Source organism: Ooceraea biroi, chromosome 4 (genome assembly GCF_003672135.1).
Source record: "Ooceraea biroi isolate clonal line C1 chromosome 4, Obir_v5.4, whole genome shotgun sequence".
Classification (NCBI taxonomy): Eukaryota; Metazoa; Arthropoda; class Insecta; order Hymenoptera; family Formicidae; genus Ooceraea; species Ooceraea biroi.
The window spans coordinates 1634794-1648210 of record NC_039509.1 but is presented as its reverse complement, the minus strand read 5'-3'; the positions used below and the strand labels follow the sequence as shown (position 1 = coordinate 1648210).

At 44.4% G+C, this 13417-nt stretch overlaps 1 protein-coding gene across 1 annotated transcript in view; it reads right to left on the bottom strand.

Moving 5' to 3' along the window:
• The window catches only part of LOC105285603 (KN motif and ankyrin repeat domain-containing protein 2), a 35566-nt gene extending 24739 nt beyond the window's left edge, over positions 1–10827 (bottom strand). Inside the window, exon 1 of the mRNA XM_011349890.3 lies at positions 10598–10827. The gene's annotated coding sequence lies outside the window, so the exon portion shown is untranslated. The remainder of the gene's footprint in view (positions 1–10597) is intronic.
• Positions 10828–13417: the final 2590 nt, after the last annotated feature.

Genomic DNA, 13417 nt, shown 5'->3' with positions numbered 1-13417 from the left:
GAGAGAAAAAAAAAGAGATAAACGACCTAACAGGAAGCAAACAAATTTATACCTCTGCTGCGCGCATTTGTTTAATCGTAAAAGGCGGCGCTTTGATATCGTTTTCGCCGGCAATTAGCGATTAAAGAGATGAAAGAGCCGCATCGCTGCAGGCGCGAAAGCGGCGCTTTTGTGCTCCGCGGCTCTAAATCCCGACTTGCGTTAATTAAGTTCGTACGGTTCATTGTGCGGCCGCATGCAATCGTTTTATTTGCCGTCGTTGTTGCCGGCGTCGTCGTCGTCGGGACAATGAACGGGACACTCTCACACGCCTCAAGGATTTCCCGATACATCGCGCCGATACAGCGCGATTTAGTTGAGCGTGAAATTGATCCCCGTTTCGCGTCCGCCCCCGACAATGGGACGCATAAATAGAAATTAGAGCCGCCTGTAGATCGCTATCGCCGGCGGAATTAGATCGAGACACACGGAACACCTACGAGACGTGCCTCTCTTTATCCGCGCGTGCTTTTCCGATCGATTAGACAACCAATCTGCACCCGAATAGTGCGCGATGTCTCCGACTTATCGATGCCAAATTCCCAATCAATCGCTTTGTAATTTAGAGTTCGCCAATATTTCTTTTTTCGGCACATAATTTTTTAATTTAGTATATTTTTTGAATTTCGTTTCCGCTGTTTTTTCTGCGTTTTGTCCTGGAAGAAGACAAATTTTTTTTATTGGGTGACGTTATTAGCGTCGTTTCTTGCTAGCTCTAAATGTAGATAATCGATCGTAGATTTAACTCTCACGTTCGGAAATTCGATGGTTTCCATAGCGGAAGAACAAGCAGGTGGGCGACGTCAATTTTGATCGAGGTGGAGGTAGATAAAAATTACCGGTTGTCTATTTGCCGTGGATCTAAAGATAGTGCGAGTCACTCGAAGGACAATCATGCTTCTCTTCACTCGTCGTATTTAATTTGCGATTATCGCCGCCCATTACGTCGCTAGGTGTGAATAGTTGCTGTTAAAGCGAGCGAAGGTCGCAAAAGTTTCGCGAAAACATTGCAGACATTTTCCATCGAACATTGATTGCATTTTTCTTTAGCTACACGTGGAACGTGCGTTACATATGCAAAGCTAATACATTTTAATCTAGAAACAACATGGAATTCGATACTCCATTATTTCTTCTACGTTTATGTAAAATACTATTTTCTATTAGCTTGCGTAATTGCTAAACTAGCAATATTATAAGTTAGCGATTAACGAGCGGCAAAACCATGCAGATAACGCCGCAGGAATTTCAGAGATCCGGAAGCACAGTAGGAACGTGCGAAACCGCTCGTAAAAATCGCTTTATCGCGCTTTATCTTTCTTTTACGGTGTCGATTTCTAGCGGACGTGGAAAACGCATAAACGCATAATTAGCGTAGGTAATGCAACATTATCGCCGTGCCATGTCAGGGAAAGGCACAATAAATCGACTTAGTTCATCGAGTTTTGCATTGCTAATATTGCAACGTTATTAAATTACCGTTATTGGAAGATCCGCTATCCGATATCCGGTAACTTCGGTGCCTACCGTTGTCCAGCCGACCGTCACGTTAATTCTCCATACGAGGAAACCACTTCCGGAGTATCCTTTTCAAACGCGCGAGTTCGCTCGTCAGAGTCAAGACTCTCTCGTCGCGCTTCTGCATTGTTAAAAATATTCATCGACGCTATACTAAAAAAGAGGCCATGCGCGTTAACGGGCCACGCATTATGTGTAAGCCAACGAAAGCGCGTTTATACGCGGCTATTGGTGATAAATTAGATACGCCCATTTGGTTCTAGGTATAAAAGGTAAAGGCACTTCAAGCAAGCTAGCACGGCCATAATCTCAGCTATTAGATCAATGCTAATAAAGCCGCATCCACGCAATTTCAATTTTTACACATTTTTAAGCTGAAAACTCTATACTATAATTAAAAAACATATCAAAACTGCAATATCGTTCAAAAATATCAAAAATATCGAAAATGTTTTAAAATTCTAGTTTAGATTCAATCGCACAAGATTACTTTGAAAAAAAATTCTGTACAATGTTGAGGGCGGAATGGGGAATTGTGCGTGGAGAGAGGAATGTAGAATGCGTGTGGAATGATCGAAGGCTACAAAGTGGAACTGCTTCTGACAGGCAACTGGTTGTCAAAGATTATTTAGATTAATTCAGCCGCATCCCACTTTTGTTTTCTCTGCCACAATATCTCGCGTCTCTCCGTCTCTCTCTCGTTTTCCGGAACGGTGTGAGTGCTCCTTTATTGGGCCTGATGCAACGGGGCCTCGCGCGGAGGCGTGCGATGCGTGGGCGTGCACGTAAGATTCTCTCGCGCGTATTTCTCCGCGTGTCGGCGTCGTAAACGAACATGTGCGTACGTACGGACAAATGTAAAGGGTGCTTGGAACATTCCGTCACCTGCGCCATTACTGGAAGGACCCTATTCATCGATTCGTCGTGTCGCATTAAAGGGAACCACAGCCGATGTATATCTGCATGAATTATGCAGCAAGCGTCGCATCGCCTCTCCTCGACGCCAGAAATCACGTCGGTCTTGTTGATGTTTCGTTCCCACCGTCGAAACGAGCTCCTGCCGGTCTCTCTTGTATCTCAGAAAACAAAATTAGTTTTTCAAAAGATATTATGAGCGTTAAACATATTTTTCTGTTGTTCAAGTGGATCCGTAAAGTAGCGCGACTACGAATTTAAAGTCTTTCAAGTTTTTCTTCAAGTCTTCTGTGCAAATAAATTCCTAATTTCTTCTACAAATATCAATCGTCCTTTGATACATGTTAGACTGAAAGTCCAGTCGGAAAATATCCGTGCATATTTTTTTAGCAAAATTTAACTGCAGAACTTTATATTAAGAATAGAGTTTTGTTTGGATTTTGCTAAAAAATTCGCACGGACTTTCTGGTCAATATTTAGATGTTTGGCCCAACTCGTTTCTCATAGAAATATAATTTTTCCAAAATAGGAAGTCTTGCGTGAGGATTACGTGATGTGCACACATGAAACAGTCGAGAGTTCGTGCTACCTGAATTCTCACGGGTATTACTTCGCCTCACCCGGTACATGGTGGTAACATAAACGTACACACAGGGCCCACTTATCGTTCGCCCATGCACATTACGCACACGCGTGTACATACAGCGCGGCTTGAATAATACAGCTCGAGCGGCGTGAGCATATAGGCCTCACTCCTTTAAGAGCGCTTAAAGCTGCGAGAGAGAAGCCGAGAACGCCAATAACCGTCGTCGCACTCGCGGAAAGCGTCGTTTATTCGTAAATTCTATCTAATATCCTGCGATTCCTGGCGAATATTATAATAGTTTAATGTCACATCCCGCGCATCGCTCCTCGCAGATTTTGCTTCAGAATTTCAGTTATTCGATGTGATCCACGAGAGAAAACCGCATTTCCACGAAAACTGGAATTTCGCGGAAAACGACGCCGATGATCGATATTAAATTCCAACTCGGCGACGCTCAAATATTTACAAAGCAATTTTTGCATTTGCGGCGCTACCACACGCGAGAGCCATTGAATCTCGCAGTTTCGCTTCGACGAACGAGTACTCCGGTTTGCAAGTTAAATTAATATTGCGCAATTAACTTTGACGAGCAAACTCCTTCTTTCTCTCTCGCTACCAGCCATAGTGCCACGATATTATTCGCTTCTTTGTTCAGTCAAGTTTATAATAACGTGCGGTTCATTAAAGTCCCGCAGCCAGCTGTATATTTTTCCCTGTGAAACGGCGAGGTTTAGTAAAATGAGATTCGCGCGGAGTTGCCCCTCAGATTTGGCTGCGATGAATGTGCAGTTCGCGTCAAAAATACTGATGATCACAAAGGTCATATGTCCACCTTGGTAGTCAGCTTGGGCGACATGAATTTGCGAAATTTGCAAGATTGTCCTACTCGAGTTTCACATTTGCAAGTGAAACAATGATTATCCTTGCGTTCAAGGATAACTTTTGGTATTTTCTGTAAAGAGATATCGGCAAAAAATTAAATTGCATTGGATTATTCATTAACACACGCTTTCACACGGTTAAAATAAAGAGCTCGAGGGGATACACCCTATATGTCGATCCGTAGTCACGCGGCACGTTTAGCAGCAAACGAAACTCTTTCTCTCTGATTGAGGCCTTTGATTATCGCTACGGTCGTATTCATCAATTAGCACTCCTTCTCATCAAAGCCGGATCGTTTCAATCAGAGGTAAACTGACACATTTACCATGTTTGGCCATTTACTAAACTGATCGAGAATTCGCTAATATCTCTGTATAATTGACCGTGACCATATAATCATGATGTCAACGAAAGCGTTGTCGTTATAATATTATGCAGTCAAAAATACTCAAAAGCAAACATCAATTTCACGCGTATATTATTTCCATCGCTTTTGTTGATAACAGACACAGGAAGGTCTTTTGTAATGACATAGATAATACAAAATATGACGAGTGCAATTGAAAACGTTTTACGACTACATCGCGATATACTTATATCGCAGTTACGAGTCGTAACTTTTGACTGGTCTTTTCTAACAAAACTCTCTATTAAACAAAATGACATATTACTAAATTAATCATTTTCGTGTCTCCACGAATAATTAACAATTAAATAAACGAGAGTAGGAGAATTAAATGTTTTATTTTCGCGAGTTTAACACATTTTCAAAAACTGCAATAAATTCTTTTCTCACTTTCAAGACAATGTTAAAAGAAGAGTCATTTATTCACGATACAAAGATGCGGCAAAAACTGCTCGGACATAATGAAATCGTCCGGCGATAGGAAAGGGGTTAATGGGTGCTTGCACGAGGTCACGCCGATAGTCACGCGAGTTTAATTCAGATGCACGTACGTACGTGAGTTCACGATACGCCGATTGAGAGTGCGATTGAGTAAGAGGCGAGTTCCCGGCGATCACGTATTATTTGCATCTAACGTCCGGCAACTGTCAGTTGCACGCGCACGCGTTTCGTTGCAAATGAACGTTTATGTTAATGAGCGTGGCTCATCATCGCAAAAAGTCGGCGTCATTCACCGTCTCTAAATAAACGTGCGCGCGTGATTCTAAATAAACCGCGTCGGCGATTCTCAAGCGAGGAAGGCGTCTTGTGCGGGAGGAAGATTTATCGATCGGATCGTGGACCTAGCGATAAGATAAATCGAGCTTGTGGATCACGTATGCATTGATTGCGGTGCATAAATATTTGCAACACGTCGCGAAGAGTTTGCAAAGTCAAAATCATTGTTGTTTCTTGACGCTCGATATCGTTTCTCTGAAATCTCCGTGATTGATCCGTCATTCAATAGTACCCGCTCGCGTATAAAAAATAAAATAGCTGTCATCAGTCTTAATAAAAATAATATTTTACTTATCCTTGCTTATCTTAATTATAATAATTGATTGTCATTACTGCAGAATCTCTCTCTCCGTGTAACAAATAAAATATCACTATTTTAATCTAAAAAAGAAGAAGACACAAACTCAAAGGACTTATTAACTCGATGACCTAGACGTCGTCAGCGTCTCATCGATCCATAATTATCGTCATACGTGTAATTATCGCGGGGGAGCAGGGGAAGGAGAGGCACGTGCAACACACCAGAACAAAAAGCCGGCCAAGAAAAGCTGGCTAAACGAGGAGCAATTTATTTCGCGTTCACCGGATTCGTCGGGGATACATTCCACCTCATTATTGCACGACCGGCACTTCACTCGGAATTTTTCGCAAAGTGGAACAATCGCGCGTCCGTGGTATTTGTTTATAGCCGGGTGCAACACAGCGAAGGAAAGTGGATCGCATAAGGCGAATTACGAGTGCACACCGCATTTCACCGGCGTGTCAAGAATATATCGACTCGCTTTGTTGAACGAGCGTTGCATTGCGCGAAGAAAGCCGAGCAGCAACAGCACAAACGAGATTTTGGAATCGTATCATCGCGCGGCACACTCCGAAAAATTCAAATATTCCGGCAGATACGCATACGAATACGCGAATACGTTGAGAATAACTCATCAACTCGCTAGGCACGCACACGCGCTGTTTTGTAATTGAATTTATAATAATGAAACGAGAAATATCGTTTTGCTCTCGAGCCGACAGAAGCGCGGCTCGATCACGCTGAAATCAAATTGCCAGCGACCCTTCCGCATTGCAATGTATTAATTGACTTTATTAATTGCATTTGTCTAGCTCGCGTTGCAGGAGAACGCAACGGCCTCCCGCGTCGATCCGAAAACATCCGCCTGGTGATTAATGGGGAACGAAACCTTGTCGATAAAACCGCGCAACCAAAGAGACGATTACGCATTCGAGGAGAGCGCGTGCGATTACGCTTTGCGCGATGACGTCGCTCGGACGTCGTGTAAGGAGAATAATTTCCACAGCTGTCAAAAGTGCATCCCGCGATTATTTACGCGGCTCAATCGCGCCGCGGAATAATGCCAAGGTCCTGGCATTGCTGCGAATAAAGTTGTTCGTTCTTACGCGCGTTCTACATTCATAAACGTGCTCGTCACGTACGTTAAAGGTAAGCCGGAGCGAAACGTGCGGCCCATGAATACGCCCGGACAGCCCGGGCAAAAGTCTGAGCCTCGCGATCTCAGAAACTCGATTTCCTTTTTTTTCTTTTTTCAAGACGAAACACGCCGACGAGTATCGCGATACCACGCGCACGGCGCGCGCATACATAACGCTGAAATAACGAATACGCGAGTGGAAAGCGGGAAATCGTGTTGCATTCTCTATTTTCACGAATTTCTTGGACACGCCTCGAGGACCACACTGCGTTCTCCAGCCAGATGGGAAAAATAGCCACTTAATGCTTCGATGAGGAATCTGTTACTCATGTTAAAACGCCGGCAGCTGCGTGCAACACGTGAACAGTCGATGCAGTCGTGGGAATGGCAGTCGCGCGTTCCTCTATCTTGCGCGGCCTTCTGTCAAAGAGAAGTAAAGTGTGCCGATCTTTCAAACAAAGCGACACGGTAAATATTTAACGAACGCGAATCCCGCCTCTGCCGATTGTGGGGGAAGTTTACAGTCTTGTGCATCGATCTCGCGAGCGTCTTCATTAATCTTCGCGAATCGGTTTCATTAACGTCGCGCATTAATAGCGCGAACATCACGAACAGCGCGTGAGTGTGCGCACGTTGTGTGCTAAATACTCGCTTTTGTCGCAAACTGAATAGACTTCGGATGTCGCAAGCCGATTATGTAACAGTGCACATGTGCATCGACGCACGTGTGACGTAGATATCTCTCTCTCTCTCTCTCTCTCTCTCTCTCTGTTTCTCTTTCTCAACATCATCCGGCGAAGAGCAGCCGGAGACGAAGATGAGATTCTGTTTGCACCTGCTACTGCATTCTCGAAGCGCACGCCGACGTTATATGGTAATGCCTCGTTACGCAGAGATAGAAAACGAGGGCCCGGATGACGGTCGCCGATAGCGAGAGCCAAGCCCACGCGAATTAGGATGATTGCGACTCGCCGGAATTGCCGGTTCAACGTAGACCCGCTCGCAGGCCCGGCGATTTTATTATACGCTCTCCGCGCGCGTTTTATCGATTTAAGTATAATTATATGTATATTTCCACATTTTTCTTTTTTGCTTGCTTGCTTGCTTTATTGGTATAATGGCGCGCTGCCCGTGTTATTATTAAATTATAATAATTCACGTTCACTTTCGATATTTACCACCACGTAATTAAACAGAATTATACGGTGTTGTTTGATCATCGATTTTCACTTTTCCACCGCAGTCGTCGTGTTTACGAATGCGGCATTACGTAAACCCTGACGATCCGTGCAAACGGATTCTCCGAGTGCAACAGCCCGTCACGTGCGCCGGGTGTTAATCGCCGATGTAAATGACGATGTGACAGGCAAACTATCTCCCCCTGTTTCGCGTTAATTTCACTATCATTTTCGGGATGTAGCGGACGGGAGGGATGCATGATCAGCCGGCATGCCAGCTTAAGCGAGCGCGGTTAAATCACGCGCTTTTATGCGCTTCGCGGAAATAGCGTTTACGCTGTCTTCGCTTAATGGTGCGAGCTAATCCCATACCGTAATTACACACCGCCCGTGCAGCCCAGCCCGCAAGAGGCACTAATTACGCGGCACGGAAAGAACGCGCGCGCGTGCTGGAGGCTGTGCTCCTGAAAAAGATATGAGCGCAACGCGGGGGCGGAGGAGCGGCGGGGGGAATGCGCAGCATCCGCGTGCTACTCCGCCGCGGTGCGTTTACAAAGCTGTCGACGTTTGTTAATTATATACGTAAATCCCTTGGACTCGTCGACGCTGCTCGCCACGATAATTTCTGTCATTCGTAGCTGAAATGAATATTAGATATATGCAAAAGTTTAAGTCACTTTTTGCACGTTTTCGCTTTTTAGATGCATAATATATGCAATATAATTTAGTCATGAAAATATTGTTTTTTACGATTTTTGCCACGTCTCGGGTAAATTTTGAATTTCTTTGCAGAAAAAGTGTTTTTGCATCTCAACTATATCTCGAAAGCATTAGCCAGTTTAAAAGTATTGCCTCAATTGGAACAAGTTGTAATCCGAAGGCACCATGTTGGGTGAATATTTATTCCGACCGGAAAAAATTTTCCAAATCCAAAATGGTTTGCTGAACACGAGAAGCATGTACAGCTTTTCATTGTTTATCGCGTTCACTATTATTTTCCGAAGTTACATGAAATCATGATACATGACGTTTTACAAATTTTAAAAACGTAAAAAAGTGAGAATTTATTTGAAATTTAAATAATAATAAATATTAGAACATTGAAAGAAAGACTAAATCTTTTGCATACACGTAATATACCATTCCAATGGAGTTGCAGCGAGATCGATGGAAATGATTTCCACGGCGCTGAATTCCTTGCGGATTGTAGAAGGCACGAGGATCAGAGGTCGATCGCGTCGACTTTTTGACATTTTGGTGTTACCTCGTCACCTCTCGCCTTCGTTCTCACACTGCGCCGTTTATCAGAAAGAGGGAAGGCATTCGATAAATACCAGTCACTCGCTGCCGTGCCGCGCCAACCGTTAATAATATTACCTACGTTACGCTCGCGGACACGAGCAAATCGCCGTCAATCGTAATGATCGCTGCTCGATGCTTAGCATACGCACGCTCTCAAATGAAACGGTACGCACGCGTTCGTGCACCGGAGATTTGTATGCACGTAGGATTAGCGTAGTTAACCGGCAACGTGCTCGAGGCACGAGTACTAATAGACTGCGTCGTTCTCAATTCTCGTGTCCGTTTGCTCCGAAAAGTTGTCTTCCCGCTGGACAAAAAATTCTCGGTGCGCAATCGAGTTGCATAATCGAGTCGGACAGTAAGAAACAAGCGCGCGCTTTCCGCGCGCGTATCAAAGTCTCCATCTAGAAGTAGAAGTAAAGTTGATCGATCACAGCGTGCCGATAAGATGGAAAGGATATCTTGCGCCTATCGCGGCGGATAACGTCCCCGATAACGCGACTGTTACATGTAAAGAGATAAGTCGCGATCGTGCGTATATACCTGGAACACAAGCAGCGAGATGCAATCGGTCACACACATAAATAGACGTTCCGTAACGTTCCGCGCCGCAATATGCAAATCGATAACTACCGTGGGTGTCCCTGTGCCTACGATTGAAATACGATGATCGTATCCTGTCCAACTGATTACGGCGGTATCGGTTCCCTTAGGCGAAAATAGTGCGATCAGCAGATGGTGAATTGATGATTAATGTGTTACTGAGAAAGGCGGAATACGATATTGCGAGTCGGTACGTAATTTTCTCGAGTAATAGAAGGACACGCTTAATGAAACATTGGTATTTTTTTAATCACCCAGAGATTGTATTGAACGTGACGGCGAGATGTCGGAAATTGTCTTGTTAATACGAATACGCGATAATGCGACGTAAATATGTCATTTATAATGCGACTAGCGCGATATCGTCGCCTATAACGGTGCGGCATTAGCGCGCCGTTCCTAATGAGGTTTTATCGTAAAACAATAACGCAATCGACCTCATCTAGCGCGGGTTATTGACTCTCGCTGGACTCGACGTCCAGCGAATCGGCCGATGTGCAACAAAGCACACACACAAGCACACACATACACTTAGAATGCGCGCGAAATAATTACTCAATTAAATCAATAAGTGCATTAACGAGACCCGCGGTCGCACGCAACCTTGCCTGCAAAACGGTACATAAGTGCAGCAGGCTATTAAAATCACCATTGTCGACCCGGATGCTCATTAACATACCGCAACAGATCTACCTTCGAACCGCATTGTATCGCCAGGTGATCAGTCCGCTGTGCGGAAATCGCGCGCGACGCGCGCGCTCAGGATCGGCTTTCGCGGCTAACGGCGTTCGCTGGCGGCCGAGGGACCAAAGATCCTCGGTCCATGCAGCATCCGTCGATCGCTGAGCCGTCCTTTCCCACGCTGAGGCGTCTTCCTTCATCCCGCTCGCTCCGTTCGAGCACGAGCGGACGAACCCACCTGTCTACGCAAATATAAAAATACTCCACCAACCTGTCAGTCCTCTCCATCGTCGTTCGGCTCCACCTGCGTCATCGCTGATCCGTAGATCGGCGCGATCTAGCGCGCACGGCTGCGACACGAGGACGACGACGACTACAATCACCAGCACGCGAGCACGTTACTCCGATCGAGCGATCGATCGATCCTTGCACCGGCGTAGATCTCGCGCGCGCGCGACAATTTCCACGCACACTGTGGTCCCCGCACAGACTCGTGGAGGTAACTGGGAGATTCTGAGGACCGAGACGGTTCTGGTTCACGACTGGTTCTTCTCCTTCTCCTTCGGCCTCTGGCCCCTTCCATCGTGCAACACCGTCCGCAGCAAGAGCACGGAAAAAGAGACGCGGGTAATGCGCGGCTACACGCTGCGGAGGACCGTGGAGAGAGAAAGAGAGAGACGGAAGAGGCGCGGCGCACCGGGCGGATGAGGATGCTGAGATTCTCGACAGGTTGCCTCGTGTACCAAGAGGAAAAGGGACTAGTTGGGGTGGAAACCCTCGGACCCTCGCTCGCCGCAGGGAAGTTGATCGTAGGATCAGGGACGGATATACGGATTTTCTTTCTGCTTCCGTTAGGATCTTGTTGCTGTCAGCACACTGTATGTGTATTTATTTCACTTCGGGGACATCTGGAATTGTCAAAAATATTATATTTGGTGTTAAAATATTTCCAATTTCTATTGTACTTTTTAATGTGAATTTGGTTTCCTGCTTCTTTGTTTGCTCGCAGCAGAATATTCTATAAATATTATTTATTTAATTTGAGAGTCATTCACTTTTATAAGACGTGAAGAGGAAGTCATTATTTTTCATGGGTTCTGCAAACTGTATATTTAATAAAATCGTCATATATTTGTTTTGTTAAACGTATCAAATATTCCACACGTGAGAATATAATTCTGCTTATTTAATCTTGTGCTCTGCTGTGTGAAAATATTTTATTAAAAATGGCAGAGCGTTGAAAAAATAAGACTAGATAACGTAAAAATACAAGACAAATGAAATGGGATTGAAAAAGATTTTTGCTAGCTCATAACAGCGAAGTTTTTACCGGGGAATTTTCATATTTCAACGAGGAAAACAGAGTTCCTGCTTTAAAAAAATAACTGACGCGGCGAACTGTAAACGTTGCATTTAAAATTCGCTGCGAGGATTAGCCGTATCAGTTGGCGCCGACACACGTGTGATTCGTTTAACGAGTAGCTTCCACAGCGTGATCCGAAGACGAAGGAACATGCCAAAGAAGGTACCGACGTCGTCGTGGTTCCGGCAGAAAAAAAGAACCATTCGAGCGGCAAATCTTCGGCCCTGAATAGGGCCCTTCAGGACTTTACACCCCACTACCCGGCACCGACGTGACCCGACGAGGTCTGTGAAGGTCCGCACCTTTGTTCCAGGTAGAATACCGATAATCTCGGAGAGGTAAAAGGCTGTGTTTTAGAGTAAAAAGATCTTGTATGGAAATTTGTCGTTGAAGCTCTTCCCAGGAATTATTCCTGAAATATTTTTACAAACGCTTCTGTCGATTATTAGCGAATTACTTTACTCATGAAATTGTTTTGCCTCGTTTCGTGAAACATCTTGCGCTTGCCGAGCGTTAATGATTATCGATATTAATTACACTTGCGATATTTTTCGATAATAAGACATTACGAGTACCGCTATTATTAAATCGCTATTAGATATGGATAGCGTAGCGATGTGTGGTACGATGACATAAAACTAGGTTCACCGCATGGTGGCTTGATGATGATTCGCTTGCCGGCAAGTGCCAAAGTCAACAAAGTTCAATAAAGCAACTGGACAACTACAGTGGCAATGACCTGGCCGTTGCGAGTGCGCGAATTCAACAAGTCGATCGCCTCCAGCTGGTGCACTTACATAGGCAACAAATAGATTTCGCCCTTATATCTCCCGAGTTACTACTTAAACGCTATCTTTATCCGCTCACAACGCATCCGAGCGAAACTTGTGTTACATTATATCACGCGTTGCAGGCACGTTAAATCTTAATTATTATTTCATCTGTCAATTAATCATGAGACACTGAAATTAATTTTAACAAATTTACATCAGTAATAAATAGATAGTTTTCCGGTAAGATATAATAATATTAATCCATGATAAAGCTTAGCACACATAATTATTGACAATGTGTGATCGATTTGAAGAAATCGCCATAAATCGGCATTCTTATGCAGTTTAGCACATAATTTATGTTTGTAATTAGTCACACATTGCTTATGATATTTAATGTTTGCAATTAAATATCTCAAGTATATGCAAAATTATACATTTTTTCCATTTTCTGTCGGTTGGGATGCGGCAAGTCGATTAGGTCCAGCTGGGCCACTCTATTCGCAGCCGTACAAATAGATCTTGCGCTCGTACCTCACGACGATGCTATCTTTGTGCGTTGAATCGTTGTTCCGTATTTAAAGAGCGCGGGTCAAGTACCCGGGCTCTGAGCATACAGACATCATATCCGCGTACGATGACATCGAGTAATCACGCATACGTAATTTAAGCTTCCGTAATCTCCTAGCACAATTTCTACGAATCAAACAGAAATTATGAATAACGCATATAATGGCATTTTTATGTATTAACGTATCTATTTGCGTATTATATAGTATTGGTTAATATCTTAATTTATTGTTCCATTAAGCAGCTGGTGCTGACCGACTTATTGAGTCGCTATTGAACGGTGATCGCGCTTTCGGCCGCGAAACTGTGCTTCACTCGATAGATGCTGAATGAAAAAGTCTGGAATTCCCAGTGGGTGGACCAGTTCTGCGTCCCCGAAGATCTG